The sequence below is a fragment of the Emys orbicularis genome, chromosome 7, assembly GCF_028017835.1.
Source record: "Emys orbicularis isolate rEmyOrb1 chromosome 7, rEmyOrb1.hap1, whole genome shotgun sequence".
In the NCBI taxonomy this organism is placed as follows: Eukaryota; Metazoa; Chordata; order Testudines; family Emydidae; genus Emys; species Emys orbicularis.
In genome coordinates, this window is record NC_088689.1 from 76,647,160 (window position 1) to 76,653,159 (window position 6,000).

Here is a 6,000-nt window from a genome sequence, read left to right on the forward strand (position 1 = left end):
CAGTGTAGACATACTCAAAAAAGACTTTGTCTCCATTAGAAAGTTGTACCACTTTAACTATATTGGCATACAAGTGGTACAAGCTCCTAGTGTGGACTAAAGTATATCAGTATAAAGGTGCTATGGGAAGGGAAATAAACTATACCAATGCAACTGCATCCACAGTAGGGGTATCATTGGTATAACTAGGCTTGGAAGGATTACATTTTTATTGGTAAATATCAATATATGTGGATTTCACTGTACACATGCAAGCCAAAGGAAAACATTTCCATCAATAATCATTTTACAAATAGGCAACATAAGAAAAATGCTGCTTTAGTAATTGATTTAAGGATATTTACTTTATATATTTTCACGTGATGTTGACAAATCGTGATTTAACAGTTATAAAGCTTTCACTTTTGGAAATCAACATCTACTGTCAGTCAATAATTACTGTCTGCCCCACTTTGCCCATAATTTCCCACCACGCTGAAAACTTAAGGCAATAAAAATGTTTATAAAAAGCTTAAAAATAAACCTCTCTCAAAATTATTTTATAAATCAATCAATCACGGAATCCAGCCTGAGCCCAGGCGCAATTCTAGCCGGGTGAGGAACCCGGGGCCGCCCTCCCAGGCTGGGCGGTGTTGCACACTGGCCTGCAAGGCTCAGGGCAGGTGGGCGAGGGAGCCTCTCCCCTCCGGAGCGCAGGCAGGAGCCGGGCGGGACTGAGCTGCCCGCCCCCCGTGTGGGGAGGGAAAGGGGCCCGGGCTGGCGACTCTACAGCGTCCCATGACCCGCCGGGCTGGCCTAGCGCCAAACCCCTCGCGTTTCAAGGGGGCTCCCAAGAGCTCGGGTGGCCTGGGACAAGGGGGGTTACACGCCCGGACCTGCCCGCCGCTGGGGCGGCCCTCCCTGAGGAACGTAAAGCCCTGAAGCGCTGCCGGGAAGGGAGGAGCCAGGATTGGCCGGTGCCGCCCCCGCGCCCCCCACTCACCTGAGCCGTCAATTCACTGCCTCCGCACTCGCAAAATGGAGCCTGTAGGGCCGGGCCGCCTCCGCCCCTTCCCCGGGACCCGCCCCGAGGGCAGCGCAAGCTCTTGGCCGCGCCGCGGGAGGAGGAGGCGGGCGAGCCGCTCTCTGCGTGGAGTCCGCTCAGCCCTACCCCGGCTGGGGTCTGGTTCTGCCTATTGACATGGGTAGAGCCGGGAAACAGGGTGATGGGGCTTAACGGGGCTCTCCCCGCCGCGCGCTCGGTTCCCGGCCAGGCGCGGCTGGTGTCGCTATGGCCTGGGCACACCGCCTAGCCCCCTCGGGCCGGGCAGCTGCGGCCCTAGAGACCCCCTAGGGCAGCATGGGGACCTGCCGGGGGTGCTATTGCAGCTGGACCCGGCAGGAGAGGCCTCCCAGTTCTACCTAATCCAACACCCCCCTACCCCGCCCAGCTTCCAAGGCAGGTAGAGCCTGGGGGAGATTGTCAACGAGAGAAAGAAGAGGTGGGCACCACTACCCCCCTCCTTTGGGTCATGGGAGCTACTCTCGGCTTGGCACGGCCATGTGTATGGGGGCTAGCATGTGACATCCTTCCCGTAGGAAATACAGAGAGAACCGCCCCCAAAGCAGCAGCCGGTGTGAGCCGGATACAAGCTAGTTAGAGCATAGGGAACAGGGAGCACAGCATAAGCTTGGACTCACAGCTGCAGAGGCTTTTCTTAGGGGATGAGTTAGCTGACTAGGTTTCGTTAGCAACTCAGCGAGCAGAGTGTGTTCCAGCTCGCAGGGGAGAGCTAGGACTGCCTACAGGAAAGAAAGGCGGAGTTTCATCTTACAAGAATGTCCCGTGACTCGATGGAAGCTTATTCCAAAGTGTAAGGCACCAAGCAACCCTGTTTAGGAGGGTGATCATGTCCCAACAAGTAGTGTAGCTGAACCAACCCAGCTTGTGATGTTTAGTTACATCAGCGTAAATCAAGGGAAATTGAAGCTAAGGGACAGGTTTCAGAGTAGCAGCCGTGTTAGTCTGTATCCGCAAAAATAACAGGAGTACTTGTGGCACATTTTTACACCTTAGTCTCTAAGGTGCCACAAGTACTCCTGTTATTTTTGAAGCTAAGGGAGTTACTCCAAATTTATATCTGTGTAGTCTAAATCAGAATCTGGCCCACAATGGGTTAAACATCAAATTTATTCAGATTAGTAATCTAAAAGAAAACATTCCTACTATCAGTTATTGACAAGAGCTATTTTTCATAATTTACAAGTGCTTGCCTTCTGTACAAAGTGTACATAGTTTTTTTTACTTTTATTTACTTCTATTTTTAATCCTTTTGGAGTGTTTATTGAACCCATAGCATAGATTTCAAGGCTAGAAGAGACCACTGTGATCATTTGGTTTGACCTCCTGTATAACACAGGCCAGAAAATTTACACAAAATAATTTCTTTTGAACTAGAGCATATCTTGAAAAAAAAATCCAATCTTGATTTTAAGAATTGCCAGTGATAGAGAATCTACCACAGTCCTCAGTAAATTTTTCCAATGCTAATTACCCTCACTTTCAAAGTCATGCTAGGAACAGTTTGATTACTATATTTTTATTCTACCCCATTTACCTTGTGACTGATTACACTGGTCTACAATTTTTGAGAAGTCGTCTGCTTCAGAGATAAAATGTGCTATTTATTATGTATTTTGATGTGTTGAATTCAAATATGACAATTAAAACAACTGATTGGCTACTGTTTCTAAGATATTTAAGTTTTTACATTTTATGTCTATGTATATTGTGTAGATAGAGTTTTAATCATAAATTGTAAACCTAGGTCTTTTCATGTGTTTATGGTTGCTTTACATGATAATATTTCACCTGTCCTATTTATGTAACACTTTAAAAATCAGCAAAAGGGTTATATAAATTAAATTTATTATGAAACAAAAGGCAAAAAATTATTATGTACATAGTTTAGTCCTATTCAGTGTCTACTCGGCGCTTCTTGGCTTGTCTCTTGTATTCATTAAATGGAGCATCTCTTGTCACTGTCCAGCAATAGTCGGCAAGCATTGATGGGCTCCATTTGCCCTGATAGCGTTTCTCCATTGTTGCAATGTCCTGGTGAAATCGCTCGCCGTGCTCGTCGCTCACTGCTCCGCAGTTCGGTGGAAAAAAATCTAGATGAGAGTGCAAAAAATGTATCTTTAGTGACATGTTGCAACCAAGGCTTTTGTATGCCTTGAGGAGGTTTTCCACCAACAACCTGTAGTTGTCTGCCTTGTTGTTTCCAAGAAAATTTATTGCCACTAACTGGAAGGCTTTCCATGCCGTCTTTTCCTTGCCACGCAGTGCATGGTCAAATGCATCATCTCGAAGAAGTTCACGAATCTGAGGACCAACAAAGACACCTTCCTTTATCTTAGCTTCACTTAACATTGGAAATTTTCCACGGAGGTACTTGAAAGCTGCTTGTGTTTTGTCAATGGCCTTGACAAAGTTCTTCATCAGACCCAGCTTGATGTGTAAGGGTGGTAACAACATCTTCCTTGATTCAACAAGTGGTGGATGCTGAACACTTTTCCTCCCAGGCTCCAATGACTGTCGGAGTGGCCAATCTTTCTTGAGTGGGAATCTCTTGCACGACTATCCCATTCACAGAGAAAACAGCAGTACTTTGTGTATCCAGTCTGCAGACCAAGCAAGAGAGCAACAACCTTCAAATCGCCACAAAGCTGCCACTGATGTTGGTCATAGTTTATGTACCTCAAAAGTTATTTCATGTTGTCATAGGTTTCCTTCATATGGACTGCATGACCAACTGGAATTGATGGCAAAACATTGCCATTATGCAGTAAAACAGCTTTAAGACTCGTCTTCGATGAATCAATGAACAGTCTCCACTCATCTGGATCGTGAACGATGTTGAGGGCTGCCATCACACCATCAATGTTGTTGCAGGCTACAAGATCACCATGAAGAAGAATGGGACAAGATCCTTTTGATGGTCATGGAACATGGAAACCCTAACATCACCTGCCAGGAGATTCCACTGCTGTAGTCTGGAGCCCAACAGCTCTGCCTTACTCTTGGGTAGTTCCAAATCCCTGACAAGGTCATTCAGTTCACCTTGTGTTATGAGGTGTGGTTCAGAGGAGGAGGATGGGAGAAAATGTGGGTCCTGTGACATTGATGGTTCAGGACCAGAAGTTTCATCCTCTTCCTCTTCCTCGTCTGACTCAAGTGAGAATGATTCTGGTGCATCAGGAACCGGCAGTCCTTCTCCGTGGGGTACTGGGCGTATAGCTGATGGAATGTTTGGATAATGCACAGTCCACTTTTTCTTCTTTGACACACCTTTCCCAACTGGAGGCACCATGCAGAAGTAACAATTGCTGGTCTGATCTGTTGGCTCTCTCCAAATCATTGGCACTGCAAAAGGCAGAGATTTCCTTTTCCTGTTCAACCACTGGCGAAGATTTGTTGCACAAGTGTTGCAGCATATGTGTGGGGCCCACCTCTTGTCCTGATCTCCAATTTTGCAGCCAAAATAAAGGTGATAGGCTTTCTTAACCATAGTGGTTATACTGCGCTTTTGTGATGCAAAAGTCACTTCACCACAAACATAGCAGAAGTTATCTGCACTGTTCACACAAGTACGAGGCATCTCTGCTCACTTTGGCTAAACAGAAATGTGTCCCTTTGCAAAATCAAACACTGACAAATAAGAGAGCACGACATTGTATGATTTCTAGAGCTGATATAGGGCAATTTGTTCAGCAGAGTGATGTAAGCTTCGTTATGATTGCATCATCCATGACTTCTAGGAATAACATGATGCAATTCATATCATGTATGACGCAATACCAGCTTCAGATTGCATCATTCATTGTTTTGCCTAAAAAGCAAGTACTGTCCAAACCCAGTCATAGATTTATTCATAGATCCAGTCAAAGATGTATTTTAGTCATTTCTGGTTTAAATTGAGATCCCTTCCCTTTATAACTCACTTATCCTCCGCCATTCCCAAGTCAAGGGTCGTATATACTGACCCAATAGCATATCTTGAAAACTAGAGCCAATCAACAATTTTAAGCATAATTTTTGTTCTCAGTGACCCAGAATTAGTAAAGTTTGACTACATTTATTTCAGAAGCATTTTGGCTGTAGCGCAGTGTTATACATAGTTAAAGGACAGTAACTAGCAAAGTTTAGTCTAGTAGGGATCCATCCTTGATAACATACTAGCTACTCTGTTACGTTAAATAAAGAGGAATCAGGGAGAAACTTGCTCTAAATAATTATACAAACAAGCTAGCTGTTTGGCAGCCATGTAAATTCATTTAAGTCACCTGTTGAGAAAAACAAACACACTACAATCCATCTCAGTGGGAAGCCAGATGCAACCGCAGCCACTAAGCTATTTCTCTCTTAGTACTACTTAGTACAGGCAGCAGAAAGCCTTGCCCCCAGGGGCGGCTCCAGGCACCAACGCAGCAAGCGCGTGCCTCGGGCAGCAAGCCACGGAGGGCGGCCTGCCGGTCGCTGTGAGGGCGGCAGGCAGGTGGCTTTTGGCGGCATGCCTGCGGGAGGTCCGCCGGTCTTGCGGCTTCGGTGGCAATTCGGTGGCGGGGACGCCGATGGCGCGGCACCGGCGGACCGCCCGCAGGCACGCCGCCTAAAGCCACCTGCCTGCCATACTTGGGGCGGCAAAAAACATAGAGCCGCCCCTGCTTGCCCCTACCTATTTTCAGCTCACATGTATGGTAAATTACCAGAGCAAGTTTCTGGTAGCAGGTAAAGAATCAAAACTCTGATTCAAGCCTTCCCTGGTGGTAGGTGGCCATCCCCTCTCCCACCAATGACCTGCACAGGCTTAGGAATGACTACATATTGTACATATGTATCACGTTTGCCTCTGTGTCTCCTTCCTGTGAGTCCATATGCCTGGAAACCCCTCCTTGAATAGGTCTGAATCTATTTCCACAGTCTTCAAACTCACTTCTTCCAAGAGGATTATCAACTCC

General features: G+C 46.4%; 1 protein-coding gene across 1 annotated transcript in view; it reads right to left on the reverse strand.

Moving 5' to 3' along the window:
• ANXA7 (annexin A7) overlaps positions 1-1,050 on the reverse strand; it is a 48,818-nt gene extending 47,768 nt beyond the window's left edge. Inside the window, exon 1 of the mRNA XM_065408444.1 lies at positions 983-1,050. The gene's annotated coding sequence lies outside the window, so the exon portion shown is untranslated. The remainder of the gene's footprint in view (positions 1-982) is intronic.
• Positions 1,051-6,000: the final 4,950 nt, after the last annotated feature.